This window comes from Arachis hypogaea, chromosome 1, assembly GCF_003086295.3.
Source record: "Arachis hypogaea cultivar Tifrunner chromosome 1, arahy.Tifrunner.gnm2.J5K5, whole genome shotgun sequence".
Classification (NCBI taxonomy): domain Eukaryota; kingdom Viridiplantae; phylum Streptophyta; class Magnoliopsida; order Fabales; family Fabaceae; genus Arachis; species Arachis hypogaea.
Window position 1 is genome coordinate 82810063 of NC_092036.1, and position 19349 is coordinate 82829411.

At 36.9% G+C, this 19349-nt stretch overlaps 1 long non-coding RNA gene and 1 other non-coding gene across 2 annotated transcripts; both read right to left on the reverse strand.

Moving 5' to 3' along the window:
* Positions 1-2278: 2278 nt before the first annotated feature.
* On the reverse strand, positions 2279-2385 carry LOC112714828 (small nucleolar RNA R71). Its single transcript, XR_003159371.1, has one exon. It is a non-coding gene; the product is annotated as a small nucleolar RNA R71 (small nucleolar RNA).
* Positions 2386-14952: 12567 nt separating this feature from the next.
* On the reverse strand, positions 14953-15636 carry LOC112695453 (uncharacterized). Its single transcript, XR_003811679.2, has 2 exons — positions 15497-15636; positions 14953-15202 (listed from the first exon to the last, which is right to left on the reverse strand). It is a non-coding gene; the product is annotated as an uncharacterized lncRNA (long non-coding RNA).
* Positions 15637-19349: the final 3713 nt, after the last annotated feature.

Here is a 19349-nt window from a genome sequence, read left to right on the forward strand (position 1 = left end):
CAATTTTATTCCATTTACATTTCATTCAATGCCTTGATGTTTTGGTGAGTGGTTTCGGATGAAATAGGTAGGAATGGGTTGGCAAGAATGGAAGAAGAGTATGAAAGAGGGAGGAAACATGAAGAAATAAAGGAGAAGAGCATTGCGAAGTGTGCGTGCGCACAGACTCTTGTGCGTATGCACAACCTGAGAATCAGCCAAACGCACAGGTACCAGTGCATGCGTTCATTCAGAAGGCACGTTACTCTCATTTTGGGAGCTTTAGAGGCCCAAATCTAATGGCCTAGAGCTCATATTGGAGGGCCAACACTCGGAGAAACATAGCATAAGCATACCATTAGGAATAATGTTAGATAGGATTAGGAGGCTTTAGGTTTAGTTTTCTTTAAGTTTTCTCTCAACTCTATTAGGGTTTTCTTTAGGGTTTATATTCCAAGTTCTATTTCCATTTTTGATCTTGGATTTTTGCTTGCCCCGATTGTAAGTATTTCTTAATTGCTCTCTTTTATTGCTATAATTTTGATACTCTTTCTTGTAGTTAAAGACATATTGTTAATATATATACCTTTTGCAATTTTGATTTTCTTGTTGATGAATTTGATGATTGATGATTATTATATGCTTGGTTGAGTTAGTATTATTGCTTTTGATCATTTGTTGATCATAGTTTCAAGTATTTTCTCAATATTGTCATGATTTGTGTTTAGGCCCACCAAGTGTTTGTGGAAATATCAATTTTGATTATGAGGTAAATTTCCACCTCTTGGATTGGGAAAAATGAGCATATGGGTTCCTAGAATTGGAATGTCCAACATTTAGTGATAATTCTTGGAGTGTTAATTGTTCTTGTTTCCACTAACGATAACTTGTTACTAAGGCAATTAGCAAGTGAGTTAGGATTTGTGGATTAAGAACAATTATGCTCACTTTACCTATCCTTCGATGTTAAGGGTTAACTTAGTGAGATTAATCCATCATAATTGTCATAGTAGTGGTTACAACAAGGAAAGGATTCCCTAGCTCATTCCAAGCCAAGAAGCCATTTATGTTTTGAATTAGACATACACACATCAATCACTTTTACACCTTACTTGTCCATATTACATAGCTAGTTCTTTAATTCCTTTATTAGTTCATTAATTGCAATTTTGAATGTTCTTTTATTCTTTTAATTGTTCATATATTTATTGAAAATTTCTTGATTATCACAACTGAAATTGTGCACTATTGATCACTAATTCCTTGGGAGACGACTTGTAATTCTACTCCCAAATTTAATTAGTTTTAAATTGTGATATATCTAATCTAAACTATGGTAGTGAGTCGCTTCGTCAGTTGGGACTATACATGCAACATTAAAATTCCATCTTTCCTCCCCTTTTCGGGGAAAGAGATTTCCTAACCGACAATCTGGTGAGCACCAAGTTTTTGGCGCCATTGCCGGGGACATTAGTGCAATTGGTGCTATAATTTTGGTTGTTGTGAATATGAGAATAGTGTGAATACTTGATTTTTGGTTTGTCACTTGACACTAATTGGTAGATGGTGCCTCTATCTTACTAGTTTTGATAGTTATTAGCTATTAGATCATTTTTGTTTATTCTCATATTTTTTACTTGCTTTTGGTAATTGCATTATTTCATTGATTCCTCAGTTGAATGACACGGTGGCTTCCAAACCCGAGCTTGGCCCCTTTTGACCCTAAAATAGAAAGGAATTTAACACATCTTAGGTAAGCTCGGTGCCAGTTAGCATTTGTGCATAGTAAATCGGACTCTCTTGAAGAGCAACCCGGTTCACTATCACCTTCTAACCGTGATTCTCATTCTTCACTAAACGAAGGAACCTTGTATTCTTCTGTTGGAAGTGCTGAATATTCTGTGAGTGAATTAGGTGACAACAATATGGCGGCACCACCTCGGAGAATTACTTTAAAGAGGACCGGAGCTCCGGACATCACTTTGCAATCGGTACAAGTTCGGTACTTGGATCTAGATGACAACTTCGAGCTCAAGATGGGTATGATCAACTTGCTTTCGAAATATCATAGGTTGCCCGGTGAAGATCCCTTCAAGCACTTGAAAGACTTTCAAGTTGTGTGCTTTACTGCAAGAAAGCATGGCTCGGATGAGATAGCCGTCATGGTCTTTGCTTTTCCTTTATCTTTGGAGGGATAGGCAAAAGAATGGTTTTACACCCAACCTGAGGAGGATTTCTAATTGGGATTTGTTGTGCAAGGAGTTTCTTGAGAAGTTTTTCCCACCTCAAAAGATGGATCATTTAAGGAAGGAAATTTCATGTATTATGCAAAAGGATGGAGAAACCCTTTATGAATATTAAGAAAGGTTTAAGAAGTTGTTGGGATCTTGTCCTCACCACCGTATTGATGAATTGGTGCTCATAAGCTATTTTTGCCAAGGGTTGGTCCCTTAAGACAAGCTCCTCATTGATTCTTCAAGTGGAGGATCTCTTACTAAGAACAAAATCGCAGAAGAAGCTTGGGAAGTCATTGCGGATTTGGCAAATTCAACCCAACATTTAAGGACAAGGAATACCCAACCAAATACCATAAGTGAAGTCTCACCTTCCGGTGATGCTATCTTGACTAAGACGCTTGGTGAAATGACGGTCTTACTAAGGTAAATTACTCAAGGTCAACAAATTCCACAAATGTTGCTATCCCTTCCATCACAACCTCCTAGAATTGAAGGACCTTCTAGATCTTGTGGTAGTTGTGCTAGCAATGGTCACTACACTGATGAGTGTCCTCAAATCCAAAAGGACAACACATTGGCGGTGGAAAATCCTTATCCACAAAGGTCCAATTTCAACCAAGGCAATCAAGGATCTTATCACTATGGAGGAAACCAAGGTAAGGGTGGAGAGACAACTCCAATCAAAGATGGACTCAACCATCTTAAACTCAACTTATTCCAATCAATAAGTCTATTATCATTAACCTTCTCAAGTCCAACAACCTTACCATCAACTACCACAACCTCACTACCCACCATATCAACCACAAATCCCACCTCATGCCCAACCCAATTAACAACCATATTTCCAACCTCAAGCAAGATATCAACCACCACACACTAGGCCTACCCTCCCTCAAAATAGTCAACCTTCCTCTTCAAACCAATCTCATATGAATGATGCACTTCAGAGTTTCATGCAAGAGCAAAGGGAGTTTCATAAGAAGCAAGAAATGAACATGGAAACCATTGCCAAAGCCTTATCCCGTTTGACTCTTTCTCTTTCAAACACTCAAAATACCCACCAAGCTTCTACCTCTAGTGGTCTACCTTCTCAACCTCAACCAAATCCCAAGGGAAGAATCAATGCTATTACCCTTAGAAGTAGTACCAAATTAGATGAAGTTGGTCTTGAGCCTACAAGTTTGAGCAAGGAACCCCGCAATGAAGAAATGGAAGAAGAAGTGGAGGGGGTTAGTGGTGAGAAGGAGGATATTGCAAGAGAAGATGAGGATCTATTGAAGGTCAAGGAGCCTAAAAAGAAGAACCCTCTTGAAGAGCCTACACCAATCCCTTTTCCAATGGTGGCTAAAAAGGCTAAGAAGCAAGAAGACTTTGACCCCAATGTGGTGGAGATTTTCAAGAATGTGGAAGTTACCGTTCCTCTTTTTCAAGCCATCCAACAAGTTCCAAATTATGCCAAATTCCTAAAGGATGTTTGCACTCATAAGGACAAGATTGGTGAGTTAAACAAAAGCCCAGTGAATAACTCTATTTTTTCTCTCATTCTGGAAAGTGTAATGATCCCAGTCCTTGTTTGGTAACTTGTGTGGTTGGTGGGATAGAATTCAGGGATTGTATATGTGATTTGGGAGCTTGTGTGAGCATTATGCCCCTCCCTATCTGTGAGAAGTTGAACTTGTCACCATTGAAGATGTCCGGAGTAAGATTTGTGTTGGCGGACAAGAGTATTGTGTCGGTTGTAGGAATTGCAAAAAATGTGCTGGTCAATATTCAAGGGTTGCTATTTTCGGTAAATTTTTATATTTTGGAGAACCCTCCAATTGATTCGGACAAGCCATCCTCTATTCTTCTTAGGAGACCATTTTTGAAGATGTCTCGATTCAAGTTGGATGCATTTTCGTGGGCTTACTCGTTTAAATCCGACAAAAAGTAGTGAAATTCACTTTGGATGGTTCCAAGAAGCCAACACTTGAAGTATACTTTATCATTGGTTGTGACCTAATTGAAGAGCAAGTGGATGAAGCTAATGAGGAAAATGAAGAAGCAATGGTTGTCAAGGAACCTAAGTCATTGGACCACACACAACCCAGGCATGCCAAGGAATTGGAAATGTTCCCCCTTGGGGAGGTCCCAAGTGTTGATCAATGAACTCATGCACGTCCAACTTTAGGATGTTAAACCAAAGTGCTAGGTGGGAGACACCCACCATGGTAACATTATTCTAACCCTTCTCTTTTTGTTTATATTTTGACTTAGTTGCTTTTTATTATGATTGGTTCCCTTAGGATTAGTTTAATCTTTGAGTTAGCTAGGTTAATTTGCATATGGGTCATGAATATTTGAATGTTTGAATGTTTGGGGTTGAAATTTTGCTAAGCTAAGGTTCAATACCTTGGATTTTGAAAGGAAATATTTTTGGAAAAACAGGGCATCGTGCGTGCGCACACCCTTGTGTGTATGCACACAATCCCAAAATTCTGCATCTTGTGCAAGCGCACAACACTCTGTGCCCGCACACCAGCTGACACTTCCTCTGTTTGGAGCACTGGCACACCCTGTGCGTATGAACCTCTGCCACTTTTTGCTTCTGTGCGTGCGCACGACCTATGTACGCACGCACACATAACCCTTCCTCAAGTTATTGATTAAAAAAAAGAGAAGATTTAGTCACCTGTGTGAGCGCACAACCTTGTGCCTCTGCACGCAATCTTGCACCCCTTTTGCTAAGAGCGCTCGCATGTCTTGTGCGTCCGTATCCCCTTCTGTCTTGCTTCCTATCCGTGCGCACGGACCTATGTGCGTACGCACAAGCGTCAATCTGAGCGCTAATCAGGGTAAAAACCCTATTAGGCCAACGACTTCTTTCTTTCTTCTCCCCCATTGCTGCTGCGCCACTCTGCCCCAGCCTCCTTCCGGTGACCCTACCGCTGGCATTCTGCCACCGCCACCTCTCTTTCTCTCTCTTTCTTCTTTCTTCTCTTTCTCTTTTCTTTCTTTTCCACCGGTGAGCTTCTCTACCCTTGGTGGAACTTCGGTGTGTTTCCGACAAAGCTAATCAATGTGACCTCGCAGTGGATATCACAAGTGCCATTGTTTTATCTTCTCATCTTGCATTCTTTATCATTTTATTTTCAGGTTTTATTTCCTTTTCTTTCTCTTTGTTTTCTTAATTTGTTAGCTTGTTTTAATTTTGGTTAATTGATTTAGATTAAGATTATTGTCTTGATTAGTTACTATTGTATTGCAAGTGTTTGATTTTTGAATTATTGGGTTGTTATTGATTGAATTTGAGCTTGAATGTCATAAGTTTGTACAATGCACATTAAGTGTTCGATGAAATGTCTAAGTGAAACTTTTGTTTGATTCATATGAAATGGCCACCATGTGCACTCAACTTATATCTTGTTTGGCATATTCTATGAGTTATTGAATTTGGAAGTTATGATCACCCTTGTGTACATGACTTTGTTTCATTCTTATTGGGTGAATTGTATATGAATGCATTGACCTAAATTAAATTCAATTATCCATTGTTCATCATAGAATTCACTTAGAGTAATCACACTACAAGTGCTCATATGTTGATGTTTTCATCAAGCATCTTTGAGTTTAACTCAAGCACATTGTTTATGCGATTCTCACATCTTACGGATGAACAATTGATGTTCCACTTTGCTTAAATGGTTATTGTTGTTGTGCATTTTCATAATAACAAGCTTTCATGGTCACAACTCTAATATCCATGTCATCAAGGATTCAATTAAATCATCTTGTGTTGTTTAAGTTGGCTTGTATCTCAATTCTTTAGACTTGCAACTTAAACACTTGATTAAGAAACATTGAGCTATTATTATTTAGTAGTGTGATTGCAGTTTTTCCGGCTAATGTGTGTGTTCTAATCGCGCGTACTCTCGGAATGCACACATTGTCTTCTCTTAAACCACACTGTTTTGAAAAGCTTCTCAATTAGGAATTTAAATTTTTCTATACATTGTTTGTGCTTCCTCATTGTCCTTGTTTTGTTGTTACCATATGATCTTGAAATCTATTTCTTTAACTCTCATTTTTAGGATGCGCAAAAAAGGCAAATCACCAGTTCCACAACCGGTGGGGCCGAACAATGCTCTTCCGAGTCCCTCCGATCATCAGAGTGATGAATCAGACACCTTTGGCAATCAAAGTGCTGACATCCAATATGACAAGCTTGAAAAGAGGTAAATCCATTGGGAACGGAGGCGCAAGATTCCAAACAAATATGCAGCACTCACCCATAAGAGAATTGCCTCACTTCATTGGAGATTCCTTGAACAAGACCCCATTGAAGTAAATGAGTCTATAGTGCAGGAGTTTTATGCTAATTATCAAGCTTGGAAAGCAGAGACTATATTTCTCTGAGGGAAGACATTGGACACTTCCAACAAAGCTTTCGAAGCTATTCTAAAGATTCCCCACATTCTGCCCACTATGGATGCATACTCAAGAGTGAAAGCGGATGCGTTTAAAGGGAGGATGTCGTTGGCTACAATTCTGAAGAAAATTAGCCGTTCCGGTGCATCTTGGGAATATAGCAAGGGAGAAAAAGCTGTTCTCGTTAGCATTGCTTATTCCGACTTGACCACCGAGGCATGTATTTGGCAACAAATAGTGGCCGATTACATACTTTCCAGCACCCATGCTACCCATATCCGACTTAAAACCCCTATATTGATTTGGTCTATTTTGGAAGGCAAGAAGATAGCTATCTTGAGCTTGATTCGTGCATCGATGTCGAAAGTGATCCAAAGAAGAAAAATTAACATTCCCTTTCCATCGCTTGATGAAGAAAATTAGATTTCTGCACAAACTAATCGGCAAGTGTACCGGGTCGCATCAAGTAGTAAAACTCACCGGAGTGAGGTCGATCCCATAGGGATTGATGGATCAAGCAACTTTAGTTAGGTGATAAATTTAGTCAAGCTAACAGTAGTAAATTGAGTGAAATTGATTGACAGAATATAAATTGCAAGAAATCTAAAGTGCATAATATAAATGGCAGAATATTAAATGAAGCTTAAAGCGATCAAAATGAGAAATAACAGAGAACAAGATTCATTAGGGATTTGAGATATTATAATCCACAATGAATCAAATAGGTCTCAACTCCATTCTCAATCATATGAGTAGATCTATGGCAAACTGAAGTTGATTGGATCCCAATTCCTTGGCAATCCAATCACTCTAATCATAATCAATCTTGCCAATTCCTTGATCAAATTGTCACGAGAAGAGGTTAATCATGTTCTCTCATCCAAAAGCCACACAAATTCTCAAGATCTCAATTCTTCCCAAATAGGGTTGTTCAAGAGAATTATGAAGGATAGAGCCCCAGTTCTAATGCCCATGATTCCCCATCCGAGGCTCACACAAGCATTCACAGATTCAAACCCCCTTCTAGAGTGAATCTCAATCAAAACAGAGGATATCCAATAGCTACACAAATGAATTGAGGAGAAGAAGAAGTTCACTCAATCATGTGAATTATAATAGAGCTCATCCCCTAATGAAGTGGGGTAAATGGATCATCGCTCTAAGAACACTTGCAGAAAATGTAAATTGCATTAAAAGTAAACTCAGCTCAAAGCAAATGAAAATGTAAAGTTGCAGAAAGTATATTGGCAGAGAGTAAATTGTGCAATAAATTAAAATTGTATAAAGTAAACTGAATTCAATACAACTGAAATGTAAAACTGTAGAAAAGGAAAAGAAATTCTAAGCTAAGCTCTCTGGAGTCTCTAATACTCCAAGAGAGCTCTGGAGTCTCTAATCCTCCAAGGGAGCTCTGGAGTCTCTAATCCTCCAGCCTCTATTCCTACTCCTACTCCTACTGCCGTGTGTGAGTCATAGCCTTTTTAATGAATTGAAACTGATGCCTTTATATAAGCTTCCCTAAATTACAAATTGAAATGAAATTAAAAGCAAATTAAATGAAAATTAAATCTAGATGATTCATGTGGCCTTGATTGAGTGAGATGAATGAGCTTGCTTGCTTGCAGTTAAATTGGGCTTGGAATGAAGCTTAATTGAATCAGAATTTGCTTCCAGGAGAGCGTAGCATTTTTAAAGACAACGTAGCGCTCGGGCACCCGCGCGTACGCGTACCTCACGCGTGCGCGTCCCTTGCATTTTGGTCCATCGACGCGTACGGGTCACCCACGCGTACGCGTCCTTTGCAGCGCTCACTGTGAGAGTGTAGTGTTCGTGAAATGAGCTCTTCTTCCACGCGTACACATGGATTGCATAATGTTAAATCCACGCTTCGCTTCATCCTCGCAAACGCGTGCTTCTTCAGAAATGTTCCACTGACGCGTACGCGTGACCCACGCATAGCGTCGCCAGCTGAATTTTTCCACTCTATTTATCGCAGGCGTTCTTTGTTAACGAGCGTAGCGCTCTCTCTTCCTTGGTATAAATCATGGGCCACGCTTTTAAAAGTGTGGCCTAATGTTCCAAAGTGTGCTCAAACTTCTAACTGTGTGCCCCAAAATTCCTTTTTTCTTTTTTTGAGCTTAATTGAGCTTAATTTTTGCTTTTTTGCTTCTTTTTCTCATTATTTTCTACAAAGTTTATAAAATTAAAAGATCAAAGCAATATACTATTTAAGCACTAAAATACTCAATAATTAAGCTTTAATCATCAATTTCTTGTATGAAAAAGTATAGAAAAACCTAACATGATGCGCAGTCATCACAACACCAAACTTAAACCTTGCTTGTCCCCAAGCAAGAAAAGGATCATGCAATAAAGTTTGACAATCCAAGGTGAGAAGAATAGCAACTCAATGTTCATGGTTGGCTAGTTTTTTTTTATACATGCTACAATCACAAAAGAAATTCAAATGATTGATGCTTCTATCTAGCTCATTTTATGAAATCTTTTCTTTATGTTCCTTCCTTGAAACAAGCTTTTAGTTCTCTTCTTAGCTTATCCTTTTGGGTGCTTTGCACCATGAGTTGAAAAGCTACGACTCTAAATGCTTTGTTTTCAAGTATTACCACTTGATACATAAGCACCACAAGCATTTAATTAGAGGACTTCTTTAAGCTCATTTGTTTCTTTTCTTTGCTCTCTAATCATTGATGCTCAAAGCCTTGAGCTTTGAGGGAGTGCTTTTGCACTTGAGCCTAGCCTTGACTCTAAGTATTTTATTTTCAAGCTTTTTGCCTGATACATAAATACCACAAGTACTTAACAATTGTCATTGGTACTCAGAGCCTTCAACTTTCTCATTCTTTCCTTTTTCTTTTCTTGCCTTATTTGCATTTGCCTTTTCAAGGTTTTGATGATTCCAAAAATTTCATAAAATGTCCTAGATGAAAACTTCAATTAAATAAATTCAAATGCAATTGAGCAATAAAAATTTCTAATGCTAGCCTCCCAATACTCATATGCCCATGCTCAATTCTTCTTTAATTACCTTGTTTGTTTTTGATCGTGAAACCAAATTGCTTTGAACTCACAAAATTTAAGATGGCATCCATAATGTCACAGCAACATGTTACAGTTCAAAACTTAATCTATGCTTAGTCATAACACACATGTATACAGAGAAAATGAGAGACAATCATGCTGCAGTTTAAAGTACTGGAAATGAATAAGAGGAAGGAACTTTACCACCTTGTAGTTCATTTTCATTGTTGTTCTCACTTTTCTCCCATTCTTCCCCTTCCCACACCAGACTTAGAATGATTGCTTATCCCCAAGCAAAATATAATATCGTAGTGATGGGGTTTATGATGGGTCATGAAGGTCTCAGAACAATAAAATGTAAGTAATACATGTGGTTAAGCAAGAAAAATTACAATAACAATGAAGGCACAAGAAACAGAAACATTTTGATTGCGAAAACAAGTGGGGTGTGCATGATACATTGCATGGAAGATAAGTGGCACACCAAACTTAGTGTGATACTTTCACTTGGAATTGATGCAAGTATCCAGTAAGAATTTGAAACAAATTTTGTTGCATAGTAACACCAAACTTAGAATGCAATCATATGTCAATTTATTTGAAATACAACTAAGCAAAGGAAACTGCTGTATGTTAATAACACAATCACCAAGAGAAGAAAAATTTGTCACAGATAAGGATTTCTTGGTGAGGCATTAGCACCAACAATTGGGGACAATAAAAGAAAGTATTAAAAACAACAGAATGACTAAAACAAAGGGAAAGGCAAAGTGTCACAGCAAAACAAAAAAACACTGCAGGCCTAAGAAGCAAAGGCTTTCTGATTGTACAACCAAATGGTGTTGCTGGACTCATTGCATAGAAAAATAAATAGCACACCAAACTTAGTGTGATACTTTCTCTTGAAATTGATGCAGGTGTCCAAAAATATTAAAACAGATTGTTGCAGGGCAACACCAAACTTAGAATGTAACCATATGCCAAATTATTGAATTTAAACAAAGCAAAGAAAAGAAATGTTACCTACGGTTGGGTTGCCTCCTAACAAGCGCTCTTTTAATGTCATTAGCTTGACATGTTGTGCTCAACTTTCTTCCTTTTCTTCTAGTTGGTTAAGAGAAATGACCTTAAGGGGAAGGAAGAGCCAGCTAGTGTCCCCTGTCTTGACCTCTTCCCAGCAAGCTTTCTTTTGTTATTTGCTTGATTTGCTTTGCTTGTTGGGGCAGCAGGGGTTGGATTGCTTGTGGTTGACCTTTTCTTCTTCATGGATATGGTCAATGGTAGCTTGGTCACAATCCTCTCTTCGGTGCTCTTGTTGGTTGCCTTCAATTCTTGGATATTAAGACTTAGGTATTGTGTCATGGTTGGAGTGTTCTCTTCATCAGAAGCCTCTTGAATTGGTAGTTTAATGGGCCCTTCATCTATGTAGCTCTCTGCTTCAATTGAGTGTGAACTTCCTTGATTGGCCTCCTCCCTTTCTTCTACATGATATTCCACTAAGTCCTTTGGGAGTGAGTCTTCATGTTCCTTTGTCACCATAATTAGCCTCTGTGGATATGGAATCCTAGGCTCATATACCTCTACAACCTCCTTCTCTATTGAAATTTCACTTGATATAGGGGTCTCTTCTTCTTGCTCTTCTACTTCCTCCTTTGCACTCAACATTTGGTCTAAAAGTACTTTCATGTTTTTTAGAGAGGTTTCTTGTTCTTCCTAAGATTTTCTAGTCTCCTCTTCATATATTTCAAGCATGGACTCTAACTTTGAGAGTCTTTGATTCAGGGAAGTTTATGTGAGTTGTGAGTTTTGGAAGGGATTTTGTATTAAGACATAGTCAAGTGATAAAGAATTTTCAAATGAAAATCTGGGAGGTGAGGTTGGACAATTTTGCATGAATGAATTGAAGGTATTCTCAAGTGATGATGGCTCCTGAGAAGTGGAATATGAACTATTGAATGCTCCTTGATTTTGATCCTCCCACCCACAACTTGAGTAGTTGTTGAATTCATCACCATATGGATCATTCTGTGGTTCTAGGGAGCAACTTTACATGAATTTATTGAAAGCACACTCAAGTGATGATGTCTCTTGATGAATAGAATATGGAGCATTAAAATCCTTTTGGTTTTGACCTTCTCAGCCACAACATGAATAGTTGTCATAACAATATGAGTCATTTTGCGGCTCTGGGAGGTATCCCATTTCACTTGATTGTTCACACTCTTGTTAATATTCCCAGACACTATAAGGGTAATGACATGAATCATTTTGTGGTGTTGGAAAATATCTAATGAAAGTGTTTTGATCATTTTGTGGCCCTGGAGCATATCCCTACTAGGTGGATTGCTCATAATCTGTCATTTCCTGGTGATATTCCCAGCCACCATTAAGATAATGACTTGAATCACTTTTTGGTGGTGAGTAATATCCCATGAAATTTGCCTGATCAAAAGATGAGGTATACTCCATTTGAATTTTGTAAAACACAATCACCAATGAAAATTGAAATTCATGTCACATATGAGAATTTCTTAGTGAGGCAATAACACAAAAACCTTAGTATCAGTAGAAAACAGAAAATTAAAAAGAACTTAAATGAAAAAACAAAGAAAATGCTTAATCTAGACTTATCACCCACTTAATCATTGTTGATCTTAATCAATCCCCAGCAACAACGCCAAAAACTTGATGACAAAATTAGATTTCTGCACAAACTAACCGACAAGTGTATCGGGTCGCATCAAGTAGTAAAACTCATCGGAGTGAGGTCGATCCCACAGGGATTGATGGATCAAGCAACTTTAGTTAGGTGATAAATTTAGTCAAGCTAACAGTGGTAAATTGAGTGAAATTCATTGACAGAATATAAATTGCAAGAAATATAAAGTGCATAATGTAAATGGCAAAATATTAAATGAAGCTTAAAGAGATCAAAATGAGAACTAACAGAGAACAAGATTCATTAGGGATTTGAGATATTATAATCCACAATGAATCAAATGGGTCTCAACTCCTTTCTCAATCATATGAGTAGATCTATGGCAGACTGAAGTTGATTGGATCCCAATTCCTTGACCATCCAATCTCTCTAATTATAATCAATCTTGCCAATTCCTTGATCTAATTGTCATGAGAAGAGGTTAAGCATGTTCTCTCATCCATAAGCCACACAAATTCTCAAGAACTCAATTCCTTCCGAATAGTGTTGGTCAAGGGAATTGTGAAGGATAGAGCCCCAGTTCTAATCCCCATGATTTCCCTTCCGAGGCTCACACAAGCACTCACAGGTTCAAAACCCCTTCCGGAGTGAATGAATCTCAATCAAAACAGAGTATATCCAATAGCTACACAAATGAATTGAGGAGAAGAAGAAGTTCACTTAATCATGTGAATTATAATAGAGCTCCTCCCCTAATCAAGTGGGGTTAATGGATCATTACTCTAAGAACACTTGCAGAAAATGTAAATTGCATTAAAAGTAAACTCAGCTCAAAGCAAACGAAAATGTAAAGTTGCAGAAAGTAAATTGGCAGAGAGTAAATTGTGCAAGAAATTAAAATTGCATAAAGTAAACTGAATTCAATACAACTGAAATGTAAAAGTGCAGAAAAGGAAAAGAAATTCTAAGCTAAGCTCTCTAGAGTCTCTAATCCTCCAAGAGAGCTCTACAGTCTCTAATCCTCCAGCCTCTATTCCTACTCCTACTCCTACTGTCGTGCATGAGTCCCAGCCTTTTTAATGAATTAAAACTTATGTCTTTATATAGGGTTTCCTAAATTACAAATTGAAATGAAATTAAAAGCAAATTAAATGAAAATTAAATCTAGATGATTCTTGTGGCCTTGATTGAGTGATATGAATGGGCTTGCTTGCTTGCAGTTAAATTGGGCTTTGAATGAAGTTTAATTAAATCAGAATTTGCTTCCAGGAGAGCGTAGCATTTTTAAAGACAATGTAGCGCTCGGACACCCACGCGTACGCATACCTCACACGTGCGAGTCCCTTGCATTTTGGTCCATCGACGCGTATGCGTCACCCACGCGTACGCGTCCTTTGCAGCGCTCACTTTGAGAGCACAGCGTTCGCGAAACGACGCTCCTTCCACGCATACGCGTCATCTACGCGTACGCGTGGATTGCATAATGTTAAATCCACGCTTCGCTTCATCCACGCAAATGCGTGCTTCTTCAGGAATGTTCCACCGACGCGTATGCGTCGCCAGATGAATTTTTCCACTCTATTTATCATAGGCGTTCTTTGTTAACGAGCGTAGTGCTCTTGCTTGAGAGCGCTCTTCCTTGGTATAAATCATGGGCCATGCTTTTAAAAGCGTGGCCTAATGTTCCAAAGCGTGCTCAAACTTCCAACTGTGTGCCCCAAAATTCCTTTTTTCTCCTTTTGAGCTTAATTGAGCTTAATTTGTGCTTTTTTGCTTCTTTTTCTCATTATTTCCTACAAATTTTATAAAATCGAAAGATCAAAGCAATATACTATTTAAGCATTAAAATACTCAATAATTAAGCATTAATCATCAATTTCTTGTATGAAAAAGTATAGAAAAACCTAACATGATGCGCAGTCATCAATGACATTTGCTATATTAGCGGGGTTAGCGAGGCAACCTATAGACATCATGTTCAAGATCCCAATCGGTAACCAATTCATTCCATGTGGAAATTTGGATGGGTCCGCAAAGAAGACACCATCCAAGAGGAAAGCACCTGAGCCATCATCATCAAGGCCACCAAGTTCATCAACACCCACTACAAAAATAATCACTTTTAGCGGTCATTTATTTTGGTTTTAGCGGCAATAAAAATAGCCACTAATACATTTACCAGCAATTAGACTTTAGCCGCGGCAATTAGACTTTAGCCGTCTTATGCTTTGCCGCTAAAAGGTTTTAGCAGTAATTATAACATTTGCCGATAAAGACCGTTTTAATGGCCGCAAAAAGTATATAACTTTTAGTGGCCATTTTTTTGGCAATTTATATGGCCACCAAAAGTAATGATAAGATTGCAATGTTATTCACTTTTAATGGCCATTACTATTGCCGCCAAAACCCATTTTACCGGTATTTTATATAGCCACTAAAAATAATTTTAAAATTATAATATTATTCACTTTTAGTTGCCATTATTATTGCCACTAAAATCATAGGACTTTTGTTAGTTATATTATACTCGTTTTCTTAGAAGCACCAAACTATTTTTTTCTAGATTTAAGTATATATTTTTGCCAACAATAGTTATTATTATGCATAATAAAAATATACTGAAATTAATTACTATATAATGAGATATTTTATTAAACTCAAAATATTGATACAGAAATTTCTCTTAGAAAGTAATAAACCATGTTATAAATATAAACAACAAAAAATATTACGAATTACAAATCTCCACAAGATCCAGATGCTATTCTTTCTTCTATCTTTAACAATCTGTTGTCTCTCTCCCAATTTTCACATTTTGCTTTTGCAACCAAGGGTTCCTCCACAGCTGAAAGGGAATTAATTAGCGTGACCATGATCCCTATGCCAAATGTGATTAGATGTCATACAAAAAATAGAAATACAATAAATATACACTGAATCCCCAGGGCATTCAGAGAATTTTGAAAAGCATAAAAATCGAAATAGAAATGTACATGGAATACTTTATAAGTTTATATAGTCAATTAAAGAAACATTAGGCATAAACAATAGCATAAATACCTTTATAACATTTAAATGAAAAAAAAAGCCACAAACTTCACCAGTACAACAATGATAAAATTTTCAAGGGAGTGAAAACATGAGATGGCATATTTTGCAAGTGCCATCTTACCTCTACTAGCCATCCATCCACCACAAATACATCGAGGGAGTAGTCATCAGTGGTGGAGAAAACATAAGCTTCATGGATGTTAAGCCCAATATTGGACAGCAAAGCTGACAGCTAAAGAAAACAGTACCCATAAAAAAATCATGCAATATATCAAGTAAATTTTTAGTCATAAACAGAAATTGAATTTCCCGCTTAAAAGATCAACCGAATTAAACAACAATTACACAAAGGGAATCCCAATTTCCACCTCCAATCTCTTATGTAAAATTCACGCCAGCTTAGTCAACACCTGATCTCCAGAATTTATAATGTCTAGAATCAAAGATTATCAAATCCAGCCTAATCAACACCTGATTCTCTTGCCAATTTTTCTAAAAGGAGCACCATCCTTGCAAACAGCTATTCCCTTTTCCAAGAACTCTCGAGTTACCTACAAACATTATGTAAAATGATTTACTCAATAACTAATCTAAATTATTTCTTAACTAGCATTGCTAATAAGGTATTAAATTTGTCCATGTTACAAGGAATGGAAATATATAAAAGATTAACAATATAACGGTGTATAGATCATAATGACACCCAAAAAAAATTACCCATCGATCAAGAACTATTTACCACAACAAGATTTTTCATTTCATTAGTGACTTTCCACAGAAAAATATCTTTGACGTGTCCCCATGTACAATTAGCAAAGCATACAATTACTTGATAATTAACAATAATAAAGAGGAATCAGAGGGAAAGCAGAAGATCAACTATGCAAGCAGAAGGACTAATGAAAAAAATTTGTACATATATATATATATATATTATGGTGAGTTATGGAATTAGTGTGAATGTAGGATCGTAATATAAAAATGGGACAAAATAATCCCATGACCTTTTCAGGGCTTTAAGTCTCCCCCTATTACATTCTATTAGGAGTTTAACTACACTATTATGCTGCTTATTCCCCGTCAATATTGATGCAGTATATTTTGAACACTATCCTATACTACCTTGGCCTTTTCTATTCCTTACTTGGACCCCTTCATTTCCCTCTTTATTTGTTCTTTTATGTACTCTACTAATATGTGGTGCAACATGTGAGGTCCTACCAGATTATATATACACTTTACTTTGGGATTACTAATTACTTAATCCCAACCCTAAGCACTTTCTTGAACATACATATAATTATAATTCCTAAAACAGTGAGAATGACAATTAAGAATGTAGTTCAAGTTGATTTCCATTTTTTGGATATAAGGGAATTCACCGAAAGGGAATTAAGAAAGTGATCTGTTCACTAAATAAATTTTCAGGTATACTATCACATCAATATTAATAATGTCACCATTGTACAGAAAAGAGATAAATGTCATTGGCTTATGAGTGATATGCATACCAAGGATAAAGTGAAAAAAGAAATTAATAATTATGTATAGAGAGAGGCTTATGAAACCTGTAACTGCCTAGAATCGGGTATTCCATGATGTGCACATAATTTTTGGAAATCCACCATAACCAAGGGGTGAGGGATAAGCACCAGCATCAATTATCATCTGATGCACTGCTTTATTAATTTCTTTAGTTGTAACAGACGGCTGACAATATAAACAAAAATAACATCAGATATAGAAAGGAAAGGTTTGTACACTACTTTACATAAAGGCATAAGACAGAACGGAAAAAACATATCAAACAAAAATAACATAACTTGCCACTTGAATAATTAAATTAAAATCCAAACGAGGTCAACTAAGTTAAGGTACTCTTCACAGATCCAAGGACTAAGTCAATGGTCAACTTGTTTGCATCAAATGAAGCAGCATTTAACAATGCCTTTATTAGTGCCATTACTAAGTTGGGTAGGGTTGGTGTCTTAACTAGTAATTAAGGTGAAATTAGGATTGATTGCACCAGGCCCAACTAAACAAATCAAATCTAGTAGTACTTTCCTTTTTGATGTTGTATGTACCTATAAATCCCTCAAAACTCTTGTTATGTCAGAAAATAATCCTAGTCTGTTTTCTGCACACAATTCTAGCCTGACTCCCTGCATTTTAATAATCATGGTTCGTTACTTAAGTACCTAATTAATTATTAGTAATTGGTGGAGTTTAATTACCTCACAAAGCCGGCATTCTATGGCTGCTTTTAAACAGTTAATTACTCTTTCCTTCTTGCTTGCTGTGTTCAAAGCATATCCGTCTATATGCCTGATGAAATACTCCTATATAAAAACAAATTCCAAAATAATTAAATTAGTTAATTCATCATTAAGATCACTGAGAAGAATATCTTGTTTAAAAATTTTTTTGCATATATAAATACCTGAAATGCATAAGCTTCATCGGAGATATGAAAAAAGCTCTAACAATCTAAGCAATACACTTCCAGCATGTTGAACAAGCTCGTAGAGATAAAAAATGGAAACGCCATGCCTGCTCTCCTCTTTGAAGAACAACTCCAACCTCCTAAGCTCACTGAACGCTCTCTTATCTAATTCAAGCACAAGCACAACATAAATAAATAAAAAAAGCATGATTTAAAGGACTAATTGAGTATGAATAGTTTGTAAGGGCAACAGAGAAATTGTACACAGTTCATAGTATTTTACAGAAAGGTGTTGAATATAGAGAAAGTGAGAAACACCACTTGTGCTTTCTTACCTTGCCAATTAAAACAGATTTGGCTTTCTTGAAGCTGGAACCAAGCTTTTCATATTCAGGGGCAAGCTTTTTATAGTGCCCACACCTATGGTAATAAAAAGGTGGTATGACAAACACAGATCAAGAATTAGGACAAAAAATGTGCATCTTATCTTTGCTGGATCGCCATGATGAATCACCCAAAAGAGTGAAAACCTGGCAACTATATATATAACAAACTCAGAACCTTCAATTGGCACAAAAAAAGTCTCGTTGGTACCCTCACTCTCTCTAGTGTCAATTATATAGGGATCTTATCATCTAATAACTTATATTAAAGGAATCAAATCAAAGAATATAGAGTTAAACATCTATTAATCTATAAAATCAAAGAGAAAAAGGATAATAACACATTCTATTTGAACTGTATACTGAACTAAACCCTAGATAAGGTAAAAATGAATCAACAAAGGAACCAAAAATGAATTGGTGATTATTTTATTTTATTACCAAGAAGCGTAGAACTCAACAAGTGCTCCTTTGTCCTGGCCAACCTCCTTCTCAAAGTTATCTTCGGTGAGCCCAACAACATCGTCTGCAGAGACAAATACGAAGACGAGAGCAAACACTAACACTCCCAACACTAAACCCCTACTCCAGATCTGTGCACGTGTCAAAGCGTCAAATTGTTCTACCTATTTACAAAGATCGAAGCATAAAAGTGGAACCAGATATTGCGAAGCTCAATTTTGTATTCTAATAATCCTAATTCATCCTATCAAATAAATATTTCAGAATAACAGTAACAATTAAATTTCAGCAATGTATATTAAACCAAAAAGAATTGGGAAAAAAGCAGGTTACGATAGAACACAAATTGGGAGCACAAGAATCAGAATTGAGAGGGAGATTTAGAAACTCGTACCTGATAACTAGAGCGCGATTCAGATTTTAATCAAAATCAGCACTAGCTTTTTCGAGAAAAGGATTCAGATCACGATTAACATTGATATGAAAACTTGGAAGAGATTTGAGCGACGAAGAAGAAGAAGAAGAAGGGTGTGTGGTTCTCGGAGTGAAGCACTGACAGTAGTTTGTGTGAGGTAGGGTGGCGAGGCTCCCAGAGTCATATGTTTTTGGTTTAGTAATTAGTAGTTTAAGTTTGTTGTTATTTTTAAAATTTTAGTTGCTTTTTAGTGGCCATAGTTTAAATTGCC